General features: G+C 41.9%; 1 long non-coding RNA gene across 1 annotated transcript in view; it reads left to right on the forward strand.

The window, feature by feature from the left end:
• The first annotated feature begins 502 nt into the window (after positions 1 to 502).
• The window catches only part of LOC310699196, a 29231-nt gene continuing 15375 nt past the window's right edge, over positions 503 to 14358 (forward strand). The window contains exon 1 of the long non-coding RNA XR_014521990.1: positions 503 to 733. This is a non-coding gene — a long non-coding RNA (uncharacterized lncRNA). The remainder of the gene's footprint in view (positions 734 to 14358) is intronic.

The following is a 14358-nucleotide window of genomic DNA, read 5'->3' on the forward strand; positions in this document are numbered from 1 at the left end:
GCTGTTGTGAGGATGAAATTGGGGGGGGGCACCTTGAGATCCTTGGAAGATAAAGGTGGTATATAGATGGAATAAATGAATGATTTGTAGGGGTGGATGGTGACTCTGCAGTCCTCCAGGTGTTGCTAGACTCCAATTCCTATTAGCCCTAGCCAGCATGACCAGTGGTCAGGAATGATGGGATTTGAAGTCCAGCAACTTCTAGAATACCACAAGTTCCCTCTCCCATTCTCTAAAAGTACAATACTAGTTCTGCCTATCTGGAGTAAGCTCTATTGAACACAGTGGAAATTACTTCTGAGTAAACATGCATAGAATTTGGCAGAATGTTAGGGTAGGGTGGAACAGCTCACTTGTTTTCAAAAGAGAAAGCGGAGGTTAAGGAAAACCAGCAGACTCAGAGAGGCAGACTTAAAATGTCAACTCCTACCGCCACCTCAAATACTCAACGCTGAAAGCTAGCGGAGGGGGCAAGTGAAGGGGTTTTCTTTCCTGGTCTCCCTTAACTCTCCAAATGCAATTTCCACTCCATTTTTCTGCCTTTTGCCACAAATCTCCAAAGAAAGCACAAGGAATGTGTGTTCCTGAAGGCACCCTTTGAAGCTTGTTGCCCCTGGCAACCACTTGAGTAGCCTCTATTATTGAGTGAATGTCAATCCTCTTAGCTCTGATGTGGTCAGGGCAATTTGCTGATGACAAGGAGCAGTTCTGGAAGGTATCAGACTCTCACAAGGTGTAGAATCTACAGTATGGAGCAGGGGTAGGCAAACTAAGGCCCGGGGGCCCAATCCAGCCCAACTGCCTTCTAAATTCAGCCCGCGGATCAGCGTGTTTTTACATGAGTAGAATGTGTCCTTTTATTTAAAATGCATCTCTGGGTTATTTGTGGGACATAGGAATTCGTTCATTCCCCCCCCCCAAAAAAAATATAGTCTGGCCCCATACAAGATCTGAGGGACAGTGGGCCGGCCCCCTGCTGAAAAAGTTTGCTGACCCCTGGTATGGAGCATGCAGGATTGTATTTCCTTTGCCAAAAGAAACAGAATTGTGTGCCCTGCGAAAGAAACAAATTTGCTTCTATTTACTTGCCCCCTGATTCTGGTAGTTGTGCAGAAGAGCAATGCAGGGAACTGAGGCACAGCAACCCAGTAAACCCTGCTTAGCCCACCCAACCCTTTTCTAGTTAATGAGATTTTTTGCAGTGCGGTCCTATGCATGTGTGTTCAGAAGTAAGTTCAGTGGCTCTTACTCCCAGGTAAGTGTGCATTGGTGTTTGATTATTATTATTTTGAATGGTAAAAACTGAAATTATCAATATGCAAGATGTCAGTCCAGTCTCATAATCTCAGTCTTGTTGTCCTCATCCTTACCACAAGTTCTCCACTTTTCATACACATCTTGTGAGTTCCAGCCACACTTCACAGTCCCTGATTAAAGATTTGGATTCAAAATTCCAAAACTGGGAGAGGGGTGAAACATACCCAATTATTTATCTGTGGTAGCTGGAGAGAGAGAGGGGGGGGTACATTAAAAAATAATAACAGAAATACACACTTTAATATTTCAGTTGCATAATTAGTGTATGTGTGCTTTCAGGAGAGGCCGGAACAGATAATATTCAGTTTCACTATCCCTGGTGCTGAAGGCAAAGCATGCTTTACCAAACAGACAACAGAGAAGGGCTGGTTTAATTGGGGACTGCAGTAGCTCCCAATCCCTTTTCATGCTTGGAAGGTTTGTTAAACCCAAGACAGTGAGAGAGATGATTAACTTTTCCTAATGAATTTTCTTAATTAGTACTTCTTTTTATTCCAAAAGCCAGAAAGAGATAGGAGCCAATTTTCATCTCCCTGGGTTGGGAGCCATGGTCGGGGTAGGGAAACAAAGAGATTGAAACAGCTTGGTAGGAAGGACACCATTGTCTACTGCAGAAGCAAGTATAGGAGGGTTATGAGAGTGATTAATTCTGATACACCGCCAATGGCAACTCATATTACAATGGCACCTGATGGCCCTATTGTAAAAGACACTTTGAAAACCCGTATGGACAGTCCTTGTTTCAGAGAATTAGCAGTCTTAAAAGACAAAACAGAATAACCCAAGTGGTGAACTGGGGCCCAGACAAATTTAGGTTCTAATTTTTTTCTGGCAAAGAGAGCTGCTTTTCATTACAATTTAATCTCTGATCTTCAAATTGTACAAGTAGCAAAAGCCACATATGGCTGTGAAGCTCCCTAGTGCCTTCTCATGATTCTAAACACAAGCAATTTAGTTCAGAATTCATTCATACCACAATATATTTCTTTCTGGTGGTAATTTTGGTTCAGGTTGCTTTAAAAGGGTCCCTGAGTAGTTGCCACTTAATTGCTAGGCATTCCAGAACTAAATGCCCTGTACCAGCAAAATTCTTCAACCCTGGGTACCCAGATGTTGTTGGACTACAATCCCATCATCCCCAGCCAGTTTAGACAGTGGTGAGGGATGATGGGAGTTGTAGTCCAACAACATCTGGGGACCCAAGGTTGAAGAAATTTGGTACCATGCTACCTGATGCTAAAATAAAGTTTGGTTTCATCTGATCCTGGGCTCATGGTTTTTGCCCCAAAACAAACCACAAGTGGTCAGCCAAGAACAAACTTTGGTTACAGCTCATGGGTTGTCTGGAATGGGACAAGGTTCAGATGTAATGTAAAGGCAAACCATGACATAGTTTCAGTTAGCACAGCAGCAACAGGACCAGGGTAGGAGCGAAGCTGCTGTAATTTTTGCTTTGTGTCCCCATGTCCTAATTTGTTCACACCTAACCATGGTTTGACTTATCATTATGCATGATCTGGGCCAATTTTTTTGTATTTTATTGTTGATATCATATTTTAAAAGTATTTCGGGATGTTGCCCAGAGAACTGGATGGTGTTAGGGACACCATAAACAAACAAATACAGGAGTTCCAGGCTTAGGAAAGCCCAGTAGATGGCTGTCTAGCTTGTATTTGAAGACTTCCAGCAAGGGAGAGCCTCCTCCCTCTGTAATTTTTTCCATTGTCAAACTATCCATTCTGTTAAGACGTTTCTCCTAATATCCCACTGAAATCTACTTTCCTGTGAAGTCTAGTAGACCTAGTCTTGCCCTCTGCCATGTGATAGCCCTTCACATATTTGAAGAGTGCTATAATTCTTGCCCTCATTCTTCTCTTCTCCAGGCTAAACAAACATAGTTCCCTTGATTGTTTCTCAGAGGACTTGTTTCTATACCACAGACCATCTTCACTGCCCTCCTCTGAACCTATTCTGATGTGTTCATCTTAAAGTGCAGTACACAGAAGAAGACACTTCCATTAGGTCTTGGGATGGGAAAAAAGAGAATAATCTGTTTCCCACTCATTCCCAATGTCTTCTCTACTTGCTCCCCATGTTATATTTATAGTCTAATTTTTAGGTTACAGTGAACTCTATAGCTAAGATGTCTAAGGGGAAAACCTCAATAATGAAAGTTCAAGTGTTTGTTTTTATCATCATTGCAGATGACAATGGTGATTTGTTATTTGCAAACCATCTAAAATTAAGTGACATAATGTAACCATGCAGTGTTACTGACTACTGTCATATTCAGCTACAGCTATAAGATTCCTTACTCAAGAGTAGTGTCTGGAATATCCAAAAGGTTTTCCCTTTTGTGCAAGAGTTGCTCGTTGAAAACATAACAATGTGCACTTCCATTCCAAATTCATAGCCATAAATTAGAAAGAAATTTGAGATGAATCTGAATCTGCTACTAGAACTGAGAATTCTCAGATTGCAGATCATTGCTTTCATTATAAATTGTGCTTGCTTTTTTTGCTGCTTGCTACAGTTGTTTGACAGCTTTTACAAAATATGGTATGGTACAGTATTTGGGTTTAGCCTCTGAAATCTTAAAACTTGCTTCTTTTGTTGTTTAACGTAATGACTGAGGATCCATGTGCATTCAAAATTCAGGGATCTAAAGTCACTGGTTCAAACTATACATTACAAGGGAAATAAGGGGTTCTCAATCCTGTTCCCATTCCAATAATGCTGTTGTGGAGGCTAAGAACCATCAGTGGATAGGCATCGGTGCTTAACCTTCCTCCACCCACTAATAAAAAGGTAAAGGTAAAGGACCCCTGACAGTTAAGTCCAGTCGCAGACAACTCTGGGGTTGCGGCGCTCATCTCGCTCTGCTGACCGAGGGAGCCAGCATTTGTCCACAGAGTTTTTCTGGGTCATGTGGCCAGCATGACTTAGCTGCTTCTGGCATGCAACGGAACACCGAAACCAGAGCAGCACACGAAAATGCAGTTTACCTTCCCACCGGAGCGGTATCTATTTATCTACTTGCGCTTTTTGGTGTGCTTTCGAACTGCTAGGTTGGCAGGAGCTGGGACCGAGCAACAGGAGCTCACCCTGTCGCAGGGATTCAAACCGCCAACCTTCTAATTGGCAAGCCTAAAAGGCTCAGTGGTTTAGACCACTGCGCTACCCGCGTCCCTCTACCCACTAATAGTTCTCTGCAAATCCCACAGGGCAGCTTTAACCACCCCCAGATACTTGCAAAGGAGAATTGCTGGATTCAGGAGGGGTTAAGAATCAGTCTTCTTGCCTGCTGATCCCTTCCCCTTAAGTGTGCCCTGCCACCTCTCCCCCTGCCCTGCTTTTTGGGCAAATGTGGGCTTGGGACATGGCATTTGCCCAAATATTAGCAGTTTGTCCCCTGGAGTTGACACTTTCACACTAGTTACCTACCTCTCTCATAGACGCATGTGTAGTATGTATGTACTCAGGTAGCTTTGCTGGCTTCCATTAATCTACCATGATGAATGTAGTGGTTGCTAGGAGAAGCCAGCCCTGCAGTGCAGTGATACCTTAGCAATAAAAATGTAGGAACCTCTCAGCCAGAAGGTGCCGGTCTGGTGCAAGAGAAGCAGACCGAACAGCTGTGAGAGATGCAGATCATTATGATTGAGGAGACAGGGCCCCCATTATTATGAAAAGTGTTCGAGACCGTGAACAGGTTTTGAAGGGCTAGCTTGAAAGGCATTGTCCTAGTGAGCTACATGGAACTTGGTGATTAGTGCCTGCATTTGCAATCAATAAACTGGAGATGGGGAAAAGGAGGTGGAGGGAATTGTCTGCCATTGCAGGGATGTTGCTGTCATTTGTCAGATGCTTTCACAAAGAGACTTCAGCTCTGCACAGGTGTCCTGGATTCAAAACATTATTCAGCCAGCCCTGATTTCATTAGGAAAGGTGTGTGGTTGCCAGCACATCTCAGTTCTCTGGCAGTCTGAAGAGCATTAGAGAAACAAACTGTCTTTAATTAAATAAGGTAGGAACTTTCTGCTTATATCAGTGATGCTCCTGGGCTTTACCACTCATGGCTGTCTCTCGTGGGATATGCGGAAGACAGCTTCAGGGAAGAGGAGGGTGCAGTGGGGATTTTGCATAGCCTAGAGAAGGTCTTGAGTTTGGAAGGATGGTTCCTTTTGAGGCAATCCCCAGGGTTATTTAATTAACTGTCAAGTTCTAATTAATTAATTGCACTGAGGTCGGCCAAATCCCTTCAAAAAGTTTTTTAAAAATATCCCAGGGCATTGCGCAAAAAAGCTAGAAATTGTTTTTTGTAAAACTGCACAGACATTTCACTAGTTAAAGTATTATCAGAAAACTGTTTCTGTACAATATAGAAACTATGTGCCGATATAAAAATAAAGCAAGTTTCAATATGCATTCTGGATATGCTATGGATGTTAAAGATGAGGCTGCATTTCCTGATCAGGGGGAGAGCCCCTGGTTTATTTGCTCCATACTGCAGAATGACTACAGGCTATCAGTGCAGTCCTTTACATGCCTATTAACAAGTAAGTCCCATTCATTACAAAGGAAAGTAGGTAGACTCCAAAGAAAGTAGGTAGAGGATTGCAGCCTCAGCTGAGTTCCCATAAGGTAAGCACAGCAGTAGCCTCAGATTAATGGCCTATGCAAAGTGAAACATCTGGGTCGGGCTGTAAAAGGAATCACAACATTTTGTCCAAATTTGGGATAAAAATCCATACTGGAATTCCTCAAGGGGGAGGATATAACCAGTCTTTTGTTCTATGAAAGGTAAAACTCTGGCAACAGCTTTTGAAAACATTGCATTGTGCATCTGGTGTGTTATGGTGGTATATCCCTCCATTTGAGGACATGGTCATAGATGTGTGGATTCTTCAAATGTACTGCAAGTGCCATTGCTGATATTAGGCTCAGCATCCTGAGAGTCTCCACTCTCATTAAAAAGAAAGAAAAATCTTGAAAAAAGCATATTTCTAGTCCTTAAGACTTCAAAGGTGATCTTGAAAATGTTTTGTGAATTCTCAAAACTTACTGCAGGATCTCTGCAGTATTTCCAGCGGTCATGAGAGAGGGCTTACACACCCAGCGAAAACTATTTGCATTCTTCACATCTAACAGAAGCAATTATGCAAAATATGCAAATATATGCAATTTGCATAATTTAAGCCAGTGGCAGAAGTCAGCTTTTGCTAATGCTACGGTTAGTGAAAGTGGCTACTGGATTCTTAACTCAAAACTGCCCAAACACACCCAGCACTGTATTGAATAGCAAATGCCCAGAATTACGGATTTCTTCTCATCTGACTGGTACATAATAAATTAGCTCAGCACCACAGTATTGATCTGTAGCTATTCATATTTCTTCCAATGCTGAATATGGCAGCAAAAGATTTAACCCATTTGCTTAACTTTTATTTCTAAAAAGGAGGATTTTCCTGCATAGCTGAAGGTTCTGTTCTGCCTGTAGGGACTCTCTCCAGCCAGTCCAGGAACCAAGCATGAAAAGGGGGGGTGCCCTCTTTTCACACTTAGAATTATTCATTTCAAAACTTTGTTGTACAGAAATTAATTTTGTTTTCGGAAATAGAAAGATGCTGCTTCAGTAGGAAAACAAGCAGTCCAGAATCATGGTCAGTGAATTAATTAGTATGGGCAATGAGAGGGCATCAGAGTTTGTTGTTCTGTTGCCTGACTTCAGAAGAGTAGCAATTAAAGAAACGGAATAAACACAGTCAAATTAAGAAAGGAGAACTGTTTCTGATAAATAGCACTACATCAGCAAGATTTTTTTCCAGTGCGTCTGAGCAGCACATAAATCCAAGCAGACATTAGTTGTTGCATGTTTAGATGGAAGTAGCAGATGAAAGGAGAAATTGGATGCTGAACTTGTGATATTAGAGAGCTGACCCCACAAACTGCAATATTAGATAAGAGGACATGTAGATCATTAAGGAAATAAGAAGAAATAGATGTGCAAGAAAAAGTGATACTAGAATATGCCTCTCCAAACTTGGAGGAGGATTCATTGCCCCAAATGTTGGTATTTTTGCTTCCTTCCCATTGCTCTTACATCCTACCTTCATTCTTTCATCAAAATACTGTTTTTCTTCTTCACATGGTGCCAAAAACCCTATTCTGCTTTGCTCCAGTGTTTAGTTGGTATGGAAGTTTGTATTTTCTTGCATGTCCTTCCTTCTTCACTGTATCTTGTGCACTGTTTGTAACTGCTAAATTGCATCCCACTCTAATCATCTGAGTTGATAAAATATTAATTTTGTCCTGGTTTAGTGATTTAGTTTTGTGATGTATTATGTATTTAGTTTTTCTGTTGCTACCATTAGCTGCAATACAAACAAGTTACTAATTGGAATTTGTGAATCAACAGCAATATATACAAGATTCGGAGATAAAAGGAATTTATAAGGTATTTAAAAACCTGTGATTTGCTTTCTGCTGGTTGTCAGGAATCAAAGCTTTTCAATCTGAAAAGGAGAGGTACTATTTAGAGTTGGGATGAAGGGGGAAAGGGACAAAATGCTGACTGTTCTTAGATTCTGTAATGTCCTAGTTCACCAGCCAAGCTTCTTTATGTGACTTAAGAGTTGAATAATTGCTGTAAATGTGGCTGACATCAATGCTTGCATGGTAAAGGAAAGAGGGATTTTTTTAAATAGAAAGCCACAACAGAAATAAAGTAACACAGTGAATCACAATTAAATCACAAATCCTCCACCTACCCCCATTCAAGTCGGATTTCTGTATAGCTGCTCTCTGACAATTGCGGTATTTTCAGAAAACAAGGGGATCAGTCCAGCCAAACATAGTTGCACTTCAGTTCACTGATTTCCAATGGCATATTTTCATTATTTACTTCGCTGGATTGAACCTCAAAATTAGACTTGTTTGGAATTTGTAACCAGAAGCCCTTTATCCTTCATGTCTTAGCTATTTATAGTGCCTATTCACATTAGGTCAACATTTTGTTTGTTTTAAATGTAACTCATTTAAAGTACTGTGAGAAACTCACTATGAGTTTAACCACACTCACCTTTCACCCACAGTTTCCAGGCACGGTCTGCCATTTAAAGCCCTGTATGCAAGCCCCCCCCCCCATTTTCTTCTTTCTTTCTTTTTATTCTGTTGCTTTCTCTGCAAAAACCTGCTCTTTAAAGCTGAATCAGTGCAAGCAGCAATCCATGGAAAAACCTGAATTGACATTTGCTCCGATTCAGCTTTAAAGAGTGAGTTTTCAATCGAAAGCTTGGGGCAAAAGGCAAACAAAGCGAAACAAAAACAATGCTCGGACACAGAGTTTTAAATCACGGACCTCTTGCCACACTTTAAGAGCAGGGCAAAAGGTCAGTGTGAATAAGCCCTGACTAAAGAGTGACTTAACTGCATGATCGTATACATGCCTTTCTGCTCAGATGTAAGCCCACTGGGTTCAGTGGGTCTTCGTCCCAGGTAAGTGTATATAGCGATGAATAATACACTGTTGCAGAACTTTCTAAGTCATGGCTACCATCCGCACACAGTGCTCTCTGGCTACTGCGTTCCTTGCTGCTTAAAGGGAGCAAGCAGTCTTGTCAAATCTTCTTGTTGCAGCAGGGCCCATGGTAGGGAGGAGAAACACTTCCAGACAGAGTAACATAGGCCAACCTTTCCTGGCCTGGTGCCCTCCAGATGTTCTGGAGTACAAGTCCCATCAGCCCCAGCTAGCATTGCCCTGGTTGGGGCTGATAGCATTTGTGGTCCCAAACACCTAGAGAGCACTAGGCTTGGGAAGGCTGGCCTGGGCTACCTGGTGCCATTGCCTATGTTCCTATTAGCCTGGAAGGGAGAGGAAGAGGAGGGGAATTGCCTAAGGCCTCACCATGACCTCTGACTGTCAACTGCCTTATTCATATCTAGGGGGATTTGAGAGAATACATTTTTGGGTGGGGCTGCTCAAGGCAGCACAATCCCCGTGGGCAAGAATGGGGCAGAAAGACATTCATTGGAGCTGGGGTTATGCTGAGCAGCAGGCAGATTCATGACCTGTCCTGCAACAACACTGGACAGCTGATGTAGGAAGTGGCTTGGACCCTACAGGAGCAGAAGGCACTTCTGCTCACATATTATTTAATTAATTGACAATATTGTTTTTTAAAAAAAGCTGTACGTAATATAAAACTTTGACACTGTTGATTTTTAAAAAACACTGATTAAAAACAGGTATTTAAAACACTTAAGAGATTGTTAGAAAGCAACACTAGCGAAAAGAAACAAAACACATGTAACTCCTATGTGTCAGGATAGATTCACCTAAAAAACAATAATAAAAGTGTTAAGCAGGTGGCAAAAATGAAAGGTGCCTGACCATTGTCAGTAGGTACGGAGCTCTAAAGGATGGTTGCTGCTGCACTAACCAATTTCCTGCAAGTTTGGAACAAGTATTAGCTGTTCTTATTTTATCCGCTTTGAGACTTAATAAATTATACCCGCCACAGTGTCCGTTCCACAGCTCAAAGTGGTCAAGTGGACAAGACTGGCTATGGCAGTTCTACAAGCCAACTGGTCCTATGCTGTTAAGGGCTTTATATACCGAAAGTAGCACATTGAACTTGGCCTGATAGCAGTTAGGCAACCAGTACAGATCTCTGAGTGAATGCTGACATATGCTCAGTCCCATCAGCAACCGTACTGCAGCATTCTGCACTACTAACTGCAGGGTGTGTACTCCCTCCCACCTGTAGCCCCCTCCTGAAATTCCACAGTGCTGGGGGACCTTGTTGTAGATATGCTGCACATGACTATTTAGTCACTAGCTCCTTAATGTTCTGTCTCACAACTTATCACTTTTGAGAGGAATGAAGAACCCAGACAGATCTAGAAAGAAGCAAAGGCTCTCTGTCCCTTGGTAGAGCTCAGCTCGGGGCTTTGCCCTGAGAATGCATACCTACTGTGTTGGCTCAGCCAAGGCTTTGGGGGGGCCCTTGGGGATGGGCAAGCTGGCAAGGGGAAGGGGATTTGGGAACCGACGTTAGCACCAAAGGGGGCACCTGGTGTCCACTGTAGAAGAAATGCTAGATTTAGGGCCGTGTGGCTGGTTCCTCTACACAGGGCGTTGAGCCAAGGGAGTGCAAAATTGAGAAGATCCGTAATTGAGAAGATCCATTTGGGGGCATCAAATTTTGGCCTCACACAGGGCGCCATATTATGAAATATTATCAAAGTCTGCCCCTGGTGGAAGCATTGGTGAATAACTCTGTTCCACTGTCCAAAAGGCTGCTGAGAATTTGGGATTAATCATAGCCAACTGTGAGGCAATGTTATGACCCATCGCACATTCCCCTTGCTTGCTGTCTTGAAGTTTTGCTGTCTATTATTGCTAGAAAAGAAGCAGGAAATCTTAAAACACAGGGCTTCCTCTTGTTGGCTGGATGCCCAGCTCTCCAGAACAACAGAACAAAAATATTGTACATTTGCATAGAGACTGGCTAAGATTGCCTACTTGGAAGGGGGGAGGCATCCAACTAGTTAATTTTCAAAAACCTAATTAGAATTCAATAGACATTCCCCACCAGATTATATTCATTTGAAGTTGGTTGATATTTGGGGCCTGCCCTGCTTCACAAAAGGTTTTTTACAAAGCTCTAGTCCTTGAAAATCCCAAACCAGTGATTCACATCCCTCCTTCAGTTCCCAGCTAATCCTCCAGCTTTTCCAGGTTTTAACATGAAGAAAGCCTCTAAAAGGCCAGCAAATAGGAAAAGATATTTGACAGTAATCCCTTCATTCCCAAGGGCCAGTCTTCTCATATTACAGGTTATTAAAAACAAAATCCAAGCAGCAAGCCTCCCCCCCCCCAAAAAATCTCAAAGACAAGAAAGATTGAAGTCACTCAGCTTCCACTGAGAGCCAGAACTCCCCAGACAGCCTGACTAGGAGAATTAAAACACAAAAACATTGCAGGAAGTTAGGAGGTTTTATTTTTGCTGGCGGTATTACCTGCTGAGTACCCAAGAAATAATAGTCTAAAAGTTTCTGGCCTGTGAGATGAATGAAAGGTTTGGGTAATCATGTTTCCTTTACATTTGACATTTCAAATGTTTGTCTTTAAAATTAATTTATACACACTTTGTAGAAAATTGATTAAATGTACTGGATTATTGGTTAGGGTGGTTTTAATTAGTAAAAGTTTGTCACCAGCGTGGAAGTGTTGTCAAGAGACTCTCAAGTAATGATATGGAGAATCTTGTTAATTGATTATGAAGAGAAAGAACAGTGCTTCCCTCTCTCTTTTGGAAGTCCTTTGGTTGTTATATAAATTTAATATACCCCCCCTTTTAATGTAGTAATGAAAGGAATGTCAAAAATTGGGGAAGACCACAGAGTCCCGATGTTTGTTTTATGTACTAGTTGCATCTTCCATTTTTTCATTCCTTCAGTGGAAATGAATTTCAGAGTAGTAGTCTTGTTAGGCTGCTGTAGCAGAACAAAAACAAAAAAAATCAATATGTTAATCTGTAGCCACCAGCAATTCTCTTCCCAATCCCCTCACTCTATCCAGTGTGTTAACCATTGAGAAGATGTTCTAAAGTGAGGAGTATACTTCTGCCACACCACATCCACACATGATGCTGATCTGCAGTGACCTGGAAGTTTCTTTCCTCCATTTACAGGTCAAAGAATGTGTCAGCCACACAACACTGCACTGACCGAAAACAGTTGTGCCCCTCCTGATGGTGAAAATACCATGCTGGGCTTTTGGAGGGAGTGCTTCCAGCATCATGCTCAGGCTGAGATTGTCTGCAAGCAGTCACACTTGGCAACTTGCAAAAATTAGATTGAGAGTCTTTAGAAATCAATAGAAATACTTGCAGTAACTTTAACAGCTAGACTTGGAACAACTCACTATATTTCTGGAGACTGTAACAGTTCTAAAGGAGTCTGATTTATGCTGCAGAAAGTAACTCCATTCAGCTGTGTCTGTAGGACTGTTGCTGTTGTTTTTGCTGTTAACAGTGCCCAGTTTAGCACACTGAACAGACACATTCCTTGCCTAGCTCCTGGCATTTCATGTGGAGTATCAGATCAAGCAAGATACCCAATTCAGCATTCACATACTCTTTGTGATTTTAATACACAATTTGCAAAAAAATAAAATGTGAACCTCTTTAGAGCAACAGCAGAAGGAGACACAGAGGGGCCTTGCCCCACACCGAATGGAGAAATTTCTCCTCTAGTAGGATTGCGGCTTCCAAGCAAGTCCTTCGAATGCCTTCATCCAAGACATGCATTACAGCACAGTTCTCGTTTTCACACATGTACACACAAACACACATTTTTTAAGGCTCCAGACTGATGTCATATCTTAATGGTATATAAATGCAATCAAATTTCTATTGGGAATAACTTTTAAGTTTGCCCCTCTCTATCCAGAACAGTTGTAATTGCATATCACAATCTATCTAGCAGTCACTAATACTGTCTTCAGTGCCTAAAGTGTCCTCACTCCTCCACTGCACTGCAAATCAGAAACTCTACTAAGAGTAGCAATTAAAATTACTGTTGAGTAGAGGCTAAGCTGCTGTGATTGGGTGAAGAAGAAAGAATGCTCCAAGTGGATTTTAGTGCCCTTCAAGAGTTCTATTTCTGAATTTAATTCTGCAAACGGGTAATAACTTGCATTGGTACTTTTGGAAAAGAATAATCAGTGCTGTGCAGGGAAAACATCATGGGCAAATATGCTTTAGTTCTTTAAAGGTATGATTCACAGTCTATTGACTTCCAGCGCACAGGCTCTAAGGAAAAATAGACTGAACAGAAAGACTTCAAGAGTGCTACCATAGCTGATATCAAACTGGGGTTGCTAACATTATGTCCAACTTTTAATTAATCCATTATGTGGCATCTAAATGTGTGCTGTACGTCTGACCTGTGGCACAGATAGTCAGTTGCACTGGTCTGTGAACCCATTCCTTGAAACCAGGAGACATGGCTTAAATCCTATTATACCCTCTAAAGAGACTGCAAGGATATTCCTACAATATAAATCCAATTACTCCCCAATGACTCACCCTCAGGGGATGAAGAATAAATCCTATTACACTCACACACAAAAATTGTTCACTGATTCCCAAGAGACAGACAGCAGCTATCCTACCATAAAGTGATAGTGTCTGTACAGTGTGTATGTCCCATTACTTTATGGAGACAGTACAGACTTAATTGCAGGACGGAAGACATAAATTCTAGCCCAAAAGGAGCGAAGCTGTACAAGGTGCAGTAAGTGACTACTTACAAAAGTGGATTTGAGGCTGATTTCTTGGGGCTTGTGGGCCATTCCTTAGCAACCTACAAACACAGCTGAAGGGAGTCACTTGCTACAGCATCAGACAGGCACCTTCAGGACACCATTATCATTTCCTGAATTATACTGAGTTGTTTGGCTGTGAGTCTTTCCACCGACTTCTCTGAGTCCTGGATCTAATCCTTAAAAGTGCCAAAACCATCTCATGCCCTGGTGATTCTTAGGTCTTAGCCTAGAAGAGCGTAAACCAGCATAAAACAACCCACAGCTGGCTTGGTATCTGAAAATCCAGCCAAGAATAAAATGCATTCCGTGCTTAATGTATAATTGCATGTGAAATAGTCCAACTCTGTGAATGTACATTTGCACTTTCAAATCCTAGGTACAACTGGAAATATCCAGTGTTGCATCAGCAGATGTGACAGTACAGTACTTCCCCTTCCTCTCCCTGCCCCCCAGATCTGCTCCATGGAGTTTCCCAATTCTGTATAAGAGATGTGGTGGCCTGTGGGGAACTGTAATGGGGCAGATAGGCTAAGGGAAGTCCCATTGCTCCAATGGGATGACACTGTTTGAATGTCAGCTGATGTATTATGAAAATATATAAATGATAGGAAACATACAAAAAGAAGCATAAGTGGTCATTGACCGACACAGTGTATTTGGATTTTCTTGCTGTGCTCAATCTTTGATTTTCTTTAAAATGCTAGAAT

This window comes from Podarcis liolepis, assembly GCF_965112155.1.
Source record: "Podarcis liolepis genome assembly, chromosome: 2".
NCBI lineage: Eukaryota > Metazoa > Chordata > Lepidosauria > Squamata > Lacertidae > Podarcis > Podarcis liolepis.